At 37.7% G+C, this 9,915-nt stretch overlaps 1 pseudogene; it reads left to right on the top strand.

Moving 5' to 3' along the window:
- Nucleotides 1-692: 692 nt before the first annotated feature.
- Nucleotides 693-9,915, top strand: part of LOC107681077 (F-box only protein 40-like) — a 15,089-nt pseudogene continuing 5,866 nt past the window's right edge.

Raw genomic sequence — 9,915 nt, 5'->3', positions numbered from 1 at the left:
AGCAGAGATTTGTCTCCTTTCTGATATCACATCAGATACCAGCTGAATAAACAAGCATTATATGATGGCGTGCACCAACCCTAGTGTACATGTTCAGTTCCTCAACCTGTTTGATATTAGAGTGGTTAAATATGTTTGTAATGATTTGCTTTTTGAGATTAAATTGTTAATAAGACTCTGAAGACCCTTTACATGAGGAGCTGTAGTTTTAAGTAGTTAAATGAAATGTCTTTAAAAGGGTAAAAGGTCAGCTACCAGTTTATCATAGGTCCTTTCTTAATAGGTCCTTTCTTAATTATTAATATAATAAAAAATATTTAAATAGCACAACAAATCTGTGCTTTCTCGCTTATAAACCTCCATAAATCACAGATTATCTTACGTTTAAAAAGACACACGACCTGTAACTTACTTTTCAGCGCACTAATAAGCATATTTCCATCTTTGATTAGTTCCTTGATGAATTTATTAGTACGATCCAGCTCAATTTCGTGGCATTTGAGTCGCTCTCTGAAGTCAGGACTGTCCAGAAAAGAATCACTGAATTCCAGCGCCGGGAGCCCCATTGTAAAAGTGCAAATGAATGAAACAGTGAAACAAAACCTAAAGAACAGCTTTAATCCTCGGGAAAAGTAGATTTCTTAATAGAGTAAACTTTCCACGCTTACGAGTCCCGAAACCCCACTTCCGGCATGTTGTGTCCCTGCTCAATCACAGAGGCTCAGCAGAGCGAGAGAGCGAGCGTAGCGGTGACTCCTACTGGTCTGATCCCGCTCACCTACAGTAAAACATCAGGACGTGATTAGCGGCTGTGCTGTGCTGTGCTGTGCTTGGTATGCACGCCATATACTACACCCTCCTGAGGTGACTCTAGAAGTCGTCTCTGTGTACAAATATGAAAAATTTTCAGGACTAAAAAATGTAACATGCTGGGTTTTATTTGGATGGATATTAAGTGATCTGAATCAGAATACTTTCTTGTTTAATTTGAATAAAACATTTAAGTGTTTGATCTACATGTTAGAAAACTAGAAATTTCATGACCAGAAAGGACCCATAAAGATATAACAAAAATACAGGCCACAGTTGACAGAACTGCTTATGTAATACATTTGATTACCACAATTAATATAGGGCCTACACAGATTTTAAGTTTTACATTTTAACATTCATGTTTACAGTGGAACTATATAGTATACCATAGCTACTACACTGTACTATGTACTAACTACACTACATAGGCTTCCTATAACCCCTCTTTCAAAAATGTACCATGGTAATTATAGTTCCAACAAATAATACTACATTTAGTCCTAAATACTACAGTTAAACTGGTACTGGCATTTGTTACTTGGTTTCCACCAGTGAAATAAACAAAAATACAACTATTTTAAAAGTTACTCTTTTTAATTGAATATATCATATTAATTTCTAATAACATTTATCATGTCATGATAATTTGTCAGAAAATGTGGTTAGCCTACTATAGTGCATTTTATATATACTGTGGTATAGTATGCTATACTATATAGCATTCAATTGCATTCCACACCAAACTACACATAATTTTTTTTTCTGTTGAATTTCATGATGGTAAAAAGTTATATTAGTTAACGGCATCAATTAATTTTTTTTTTATTTTACTTGTTTCTGAGCCAGCCCTGCTATGGCCAGATATGCCGAGATAGGCTCTAGCATCCCTGCAACTCTACAGAGGACAAGCAGTTTGGAAAAAGGATGGATGTTCCCGAGCCTTCTGATAAAAAGGCAACTACATTAGGGACATCACATTACAAAAACTTATTAATAAAAATATGGAAAGGGTAAGGATGGAGAAGAACCCAAAATGTGTTTGTGTTGAGATACCAAAAGGGTTTCTTGAATAATACGCTGTGTGCTTCCTTAAACCAAACGGAAAGACTGCCATCTGGTGACCCACTGATGAAACCATAAAAAACAAACAGGTTTAAACTCTTTCTGCTCATCTGTCCTGTCTTCTGTTCGCCCTCTGTAGGTAGTAAAGAGCTTTAATTATAGCAAGAGAGACAAAAATAGATGTTTATTTGACAATGTTTGTCTTGTGTTTGTCAAATTTTCCTCAGTACCTTCAAGTCATGTAACTTGCTACTGACAGCGGAGGCAACTATTTTTAACATGACCCACAATCCTGTTCTTTAGAAAGGACTCTTGGAACAAGCCGGGGAACTTCTTGAGACATGGTTCACACTTTAGGTAAGTTGTTTGGTAACTGTTTAGGTTCTGCTGTCAGTGCTGTCTACAGCCGCTTGGCCTTACAGCAAAGTCTTACAAAACCAGGTACTTTTATAAGGAAAATATATGTTTTAGCACAATGTAATATATAAATGCATACAGATAATTGATCAATATTTTAATGAATAAGAAACGACCTTTTTTCCAGAAACTGCTGTTGCACATTGACACTGCTTCAGATAATAATGGTATGTACATATCATTTTCTGATTATTAAAATATTGGTTACTCGGTGATATTTGTATGTAAAAATATGTCATAATACAGATTTGAATTACAGACCCAGGTGAAAAAGACGTAGTATTAAATGTATTAAAAATATACTTGAAATTCAAGTAGTATGTTTATAATACATTTGTATTCCCAACATGCTTATTTGAAGTGCAATAAAAATATATTGAATTGCATTTTAATATATTTCTAAAAAGTATACTAGAAATACTTTTGTATTAAATATATGCTTAGTTATACTTCTAAGAAATATGCTAAACAGAAGCATACTTTTATTTTTAGTGTACTTTATGAATATTTGTAATGTACACAACAATATATAATACATTAACGCTTTCTAGATATCAAAGTGTGTACGTGTGAATATATACTGAAAAAAAGCAGCTTTATAATATACTAGTAGTGTAATGCTAATGCATTTCCAATGAGCTGAAATACAATTGAAATGTACTTGAAGTACATTAAAACGATGCTTCAAATATACTCTAACTGTAGTTCATGAAGTATTAAAAGGACATTTTAAATGTATTTTAAGAAATACACTTAAATTGCACTAAATATACTTAAAGTGGTTCCATTTTAACACAATTTCAATATATTAAATATATTACAAATAGATTAAAATCCAACTTAAACATATCTTGAAATACACTTAATATACTTAAAGTTGTTTCAAAATAATACATTTAATATGCACTTAGTATAGTATAATTTAAATATAGTATGTCTGAAAAAGCATAATTTAAATATATTTCTTTTTCACCTGGGGAATTTTGTAGCATTATATTATAGAGCATTATGGTGTAATGAAAAGTGAAAAGTGTAATGAAACTGCTCATAGCTCAAGATTGTTTTTTTTTGTGTGTGGTTTTAGTCCACATATTTTAGATTTGAGGCATGATCCCAGCCTGCGTTCCCGTCTTGTGTTGTACTTTTATTTTGAAATTAATTCAGCATTACAGAAGCCATTCATATGCTTTTGTATTAATAAAAGTTGACTCAAAATCAGATAGATCTAAATTAATAAAAATTTTTGTCCAATCAAAATGCGCTTTCGAATGAGAAAGTCCCTCCTGTTTCTATAGGACAGGGGTCACCAGACTCTTTGTCCTGGAGGGTCGGTGTCCTGCAGAGTTTACCTCCAACTTGCCTCAACACACCTGCCTTGAAGTTCCTAGTATGCCTAGTAAGACATTGATTAGCTAGTTCTGGTGTGTTTGATTAGGGTTGGAGGCGGAGCTTAGCTCTGCAGGACACCGGCCCTCCAGGACCAAGTTTGGTGACCCCTGCTATAGGACTAGAATATAGAATATAGAATGAATTCTGTGCTAGTCTTTTTGAAATTCCAATTTGGAACCAGTGCAAGTTGCTTTGTTGTGCTTGTATATTGTGTTTTTCCACAGAGGAGGATCCGATTATAGGAGATCCGGTCCGAGGCTGCACAGACATTGTGAGACCTGTTTCAGTCGCCGCTGCAAAGCCTCCATAGAAGTGTCCGTGTCATGCATGGTCATCAACTGCCGCTTGCTTTGTGGGGCCTCCTTCAGAATCAGAATCAGAAGAGCTTTATTACCAAGTATGTTTACACACACAAGGAATTTGACTTGACAACAGGAGCTTCCAGTGTAGAAGAAAGTACAAACATAGTGCAGACATACATGATAGTGCAGACATACATAGGAATAACACAGTAGGGATGTAATATAACACTAATATAATAAAAAAAGAAAAATTAGAAAAGTCCTGCAGAGTTTAGCTCCAACCCTAATTAAACACACCTGAATCAGCTAATCAAGGTCTCACTAGGTATGCTTGAAACTTCCAGGCAGGTGTGTTGAGGAAAGTTGGATCTAAACTCTGCAGGACACCGGCCCTCCAGGACCAAGTTTGGTGACCCCTGCTATAGGACTAGAATATAGAATATAGAATGAATTCTGTGCTAGTCTTTTTGAAATTCCAATTTGGAACCAGTGCAAGTTGCTTTGTTGTGCTTGTCTATTGTGTTTTTCCACAGAGGAGGATCCGATTATAGGAGATCCGGTCCGAGGCTGCACAGACATTGTGAGACCTGTTTCAGTCGCCGCTGCAAAGCCTCCATAGAAGTGTCCGTGTCATGCATGGTCATCAACTGCCGCTTGCTTTGTGGGGCCTCCTTCAGAATCAGAATCAGAAGAGCTTTATTACCAAGTATGTTTACACACACAAGGAATTTGACTTGACAACAGGACAGAGTTTGAAAAGTCCTTGTTGGTGCGAGAAGATGTTCATCCGTTTTGTTAGGAAGGGAACGGACATTCGCGAGATGAATGCTTGGGAGCGCAGTCCGAAAGCCGCGCGCGCGGAGCTTCACCAGGGCGCCGGCGCGTTTCCCTCTTCTGCGTCTGCACGCGCGTTTGAACAACACAGCTGTACCTCCGACTAGAATGTCCAACAAAACGTCCGAATAATCAAAAACCGGAAAAATGTTGTCTGGGATGTGCTGCTTAATGTTAAGGAGTTCGTCTCTGGTAAAACTTATAGAAGAAGAATGACAAAACACAGAACAAACAAACAAAAACAATAGAAGAATCGCGGAGCTCAGCGTCCTTGCTGCCATTTGCGGTGCCATGCTGGTATCGAATAGATCCAACTAAAAAACTTCCACATGTGTAAAGAGGATGAACACTCCCTGTTGTGTCCCAATGAGAAGGTGCCTTGTCTCAATGCTCACTATGGCTGCCCTTTCACCATGTGTCACTCTCGGCTGGCCAAACACCTTGAGGTGTGTCCCGCGAGCGTCGTCTGCTGCTCGATGGAGTGGAACTGTTGGCCTCTTGAGAACCCAGATGCCCCCTTGTATACAAACCTACTGAAAGCTCCACGAGCAAGAATCACTGGACCTTTCCATGGCACTGAGAGACCAGAAACATCTATGTGCCCGGTTGAAAATGAGAAAATGCTTTCCTGAGTTAATGGAGGAACAAGAAGAGGAGCCTGCCGCAGTGGAGGAGTATGACGATGAGGAGGAAGCAGTAGGAAAAGAGACTGTGTGTAATGGGATGCACGTCGATGGACGTGGAGGTTCAGGAGGAGGCTTGGTGAATGGACCATCTAAAGCTTGTGAGAAAGCTCTGAAAGAAGATGTGGTCCTCAATGGTCCTGTTGACAAGGACAAGTACAATCTTTTCGAAAAGATGTTTAGCATGGAAATGGGTGGTTGCAAGCAGGCAGAGGCAGAGGCGTCGAAAACAGAAGAACAGCATGGAAAAAATACTTCTTCTAAAGGTTCTTCAAAGCCACAAGGAGCTTCTGTACAGCCCGAGAAAAAGGAAGCAAACGTATCCCATGTGGATATCACCAAAACTGGACTGGCACCTTGGCAGGATGGTGTCCTGGAGCGACTCGGACAGGAAGTGAAACCTAGAAAATTCAACATGTACATAGTGCATCATGGGCGCATGTTGATTTCCTTTGGTCAGATGGATGCTTGCACGCCCAGAGAGAGAGATTTTGTTTATGGGAAGTTGGAGCCAATACCAGTCCAGACTCTACGTTCCTTCAAGGTTCCCAGTAGTTACAAACAAAGACGCATTCAACTTAGAGAATTCAATACAAGAGTAATGACCGAGCACAAGGGCGTTGGCACATCTGACCTGGATATGTCTGAGAAAGATGGTGGGGAGATGGATGAGATGTTTTCAACCCTACTTTGTTATGCAGAGGTTGAGATAAGGCGCCACAAAATAAGTGAAACGGTGGCAACAGATGGACTTTATGTCGATATCGCAACACAGACGTATTTTGCCACAGCTCCCTTCAAATCCAACGCAACTCTGACTGAAATTACAGCAGGCAGGGATTTGAAACTTCATGTTGACCTCGATACAGAAGAGGATACCCTCAGACACAACAAATCAACCTCAGCTTTCATGTTCCGGTGTGGCCATTTCTTCCGGCGGGATGAGTTTATCAGAATTACCGCCCGAGTCCGACCCGACCCCGTCTTTTTTTCCCCTTCTCCCAAAACAGCTTATACTACTGTTCCAGCTATTAAAATAGTTCAGTTTTGTATGTAATGGCAAAGTGATTATATTTCGTTTCGTTTTTTTATTAAGTTAATTTAGAAAAACTTTTTGAGCATTTTTTTGTTTGTTAAATATACGTTTTTGTTTTTTAAATTAACGACCAAGCGGCCAGTGACAGTGAGCCTATGTTTGGTCAATTTAGCCTTCTCAAATCATCACGACTTGCCTAAAATAAAATCTATAGATATAAAACAGTTCAAGCATATAACAATGTTTAAACGTTAAACCTAGACAAATGTGCGCTATATCCAATATTTTGTGCAGAGAGTGGAAGCTGAAGCACGCTTTGCAGGACATGGAGGCGCCAGCGCAATCACTTGCATTTTTTTCAGTGGATACGCCGTCATTTTTGCTCATAAAGGTAAGAGTAATACATCATTCGTAACTGTAAAGGGTCTACTTTTATTTGTGTGCACTCACAATATCAACAAAACGTTGTGCTTTTATAAAATAAAGAATGATGCGTTTTCTGCCGTCTCGTCTTGAACAGGCGCGCTTCACAAAAATGAACCAAGACTCAGCGAATACGTCTCACAGACATGACAAATATATCTATAGAAGGCTTTAAATTACTACTTAAGGTAATAAAACAAATCAAAAACAAAAACTCTTTCATTATAATCATAATCCGTAAAGATGCACTTCTCTCTAAAGGCACGTCTAATGAGGAGATGGTGAGTCAGGATCGGCAACTTCATCCTTGCGACACCGACACAGAAAACACTATTTATTATTAAATAATTCAAATATCTCCATCCTCTTTCGCCCTGACACATTTACGGTAATTACTTTTGCCGATGCTTTGCGGCAAGCTTAAGCCTATTGCGTGCATTTGAACGCAGAACTCTTCAGCTGCGCTGACTGCACGCATGCTGCTGCTGCTGGACACTAAACACCGTCGAGCCGCTCTTGACAGTCACGGTAGCACGGTCTCGTGTTGTTTCCACCAGCGTGGCAATTTTTTCATCACTAATTAATGGATATCTAAAATATAAAAATAAGGAGAAGCCTAAAACAGGCCCGAGGCCCGGCCCGCGTCTGAACTATGATGTGAAAATTGGCCCGAAGGCCGACCCGAGGGGGCGTAAAAAAGTCAGGGCCCGTCGGGCCCCGGGCTGAAATGCAGGGCTCTAACATAAATGGCTGAACACCTGAAACACTGTCCATTCTACCAAACTGAACTGAAAAATGAGCCTTTTGCCCTGGCCAGTATGCTTGACTACAAAGGAAAAGAGAGACACAGTTTGGTTTCTTTGTTTATGAGACGCAAATGATACTGTAACTGGAACTTTTATTTTGAATATTTGGTACAGTGAGTCAATATCCACTAGTGAAAATGATTCTATTTATATTATGCTAATATTTGCTACTGTTAAATTAATATTCTACTAATATATGTTTCTTTACAAATTATAACAACTGGGGTGTAAAAATTAATTTAAAAATGATCATTTCAGGATGTTTGATTGTTTGTTACATTTTTGCTTTATTGACAGTAGCCATTTCCACTTTATCACTGTCACAAAATTGCTCATCTGCCTAGAATGCAAAATCTTATTATTTATGGTTATTTATTAATCATTTTATTTCTAGGTTTAAATTAATTTGGACTCCCAGATGTTCAGATATTAAAGGTACTTTTTGTGTGTTTGATTTCTAACTTAATTTTGCCTTTTATTCTCTCTCTGTAAAACTAAAACAATAACATACAGTAAAGCAGAATGTGTTTCTTCACTTCGCTTTAGATTTCCATAGCTCTTGTCATGTTTTATGTTTTTGTTGGGGATAATAAACCTATAGAGTAAAATGTACCATTTTTGTGTGCACCATATGCACAATAATTGTATGATTAGAAAAGCACTGTTCAATAAATAGGCCTAACAAATAAATGTAAATAAATAATGCTGAAAATGTTTAAAAACACCATATGTGCATGAAATAATTATTGCATTCAAACAGCCAAATGCAGCACAGTTGAAAAGAACGGCTTAAGAAAAGCTTGAGATGGCATGTCATCTTTAATCTTGACACAGTGTCTTGAAAACACCGGGTACCTAGAGCAGCTATGGTTACAGAACATGTAACTTGACTCTTGTATGCCAAAAAACCCTAGTCACACAACCAGTATATGAACGTGTCTATTTTTAACTAGTGGGCAGACACAGATATAGTCTCACTCAAAGTTTTAGTGACTAAGCTGAACACTAGCGTGGAGCTCACAGTAAAAACACTATGGTAGGTCAACTTTTCTTTGCTTTTTTTAGTGTCTGCCAGCTAAATGCAAGATGTAGACATAGCAGTCTAAATATGTGCATTGTATCTGCAAGAAGCATTTAGGTTTTTAGCATTAGCTTAGGATTAATTCTATTTCTGAAATACATTTCAGGTTTTACCACTAAGAGGAGGAACATGCAAAACACATTTATACATGTGTATACAGTGGTGGACGAAGTACACAAATCAAGTACTTGAGTAAAAGTATAGATACGTATAATAAAATATTACTCCAGTAAAAGTAAAAGTACTCAGTTTTCAATTTTACTCGAGTGAAAGTACAAAAGTACTTGATTTTTTATGTACTTAAGTAAAAAGTACTGATAGATGAATATTTATTTTGCAGTTTTATATAGGCTACTTTTATCATTTAATTTTATATTAGCATATATTTTGTTATAATCCTATTGCTCAAAATACCTGGGATTTTACCAAAATAACCAATAAGGAAATAATGAATACCTAAAATATTGAGACTCTGATGTTAATGTGTCTGCATTCAAGCATTTCAGTGGGCTTAAACAGATCACCCGTTACAGCAGATTTAGTTCACAGACAATTGACAGCTTTGACCTAAATATGATTTTCAGTTACAATAATTAATCCTAAAATTCGACATTAGTAACTTACTTTTAACAGCATCAGACACGCGCGCGCGCTCACAAGATCTCCCGGTTCTTACTTGTGAATTCAGTTCACTGGAGACTCACAATAAATGGATAATTTGAATCAGTGAGTTGTCGACTCGAGAACAGCTGCAATCGGGTCATTCCAATTCGTGAATGAATCGTTTGGTGCGATTTGCGAACCGATTTACCGGGTTCATTGAAAAGAATCAGTTCGTTCATGAATCAGACACCGCTTCTGCGTCCCGTAGCACGTGATATATTATAAGGAGTAACGATAAGTTGTATGAAATGTAGTGAAGTAAAAAGTACGATCTTATGCTTTGGAATTTAGTGAAGTAAAAGTAAAAGTTACTCAAAATAAAACTACTCCAGTAAAGTACAGATACTTGAAAAATATACTTAAGTACGGTAACGAAGTAAAACTACTCCGTTACTGTCCACCACTG

The sequence above is a fragment of the Sinocyclocheilus anshuiensis genome, unplaced genomic scaffold (genome assembly GCF_001515605.1).
Source record: "Sinocyclocheilus anshuiensis isolate Anshui unplaced genomic scaffold, SAMN03320099.WGS_v1.1 scaffold412, whole genome shotgun sequence".
Taxonomy (NCBI): Eukaryota; Metazoa; Chordata; class Actinopteri; order Cypriniformes; family Cyprinidae; genus Sinocyclocheilus; species Sinocyclocheilus anshuiensis.
Note: the sequence above shows the minus strand (reverse complement) of the source record. Positions and strands in the feature narration are given on the sequence as shown.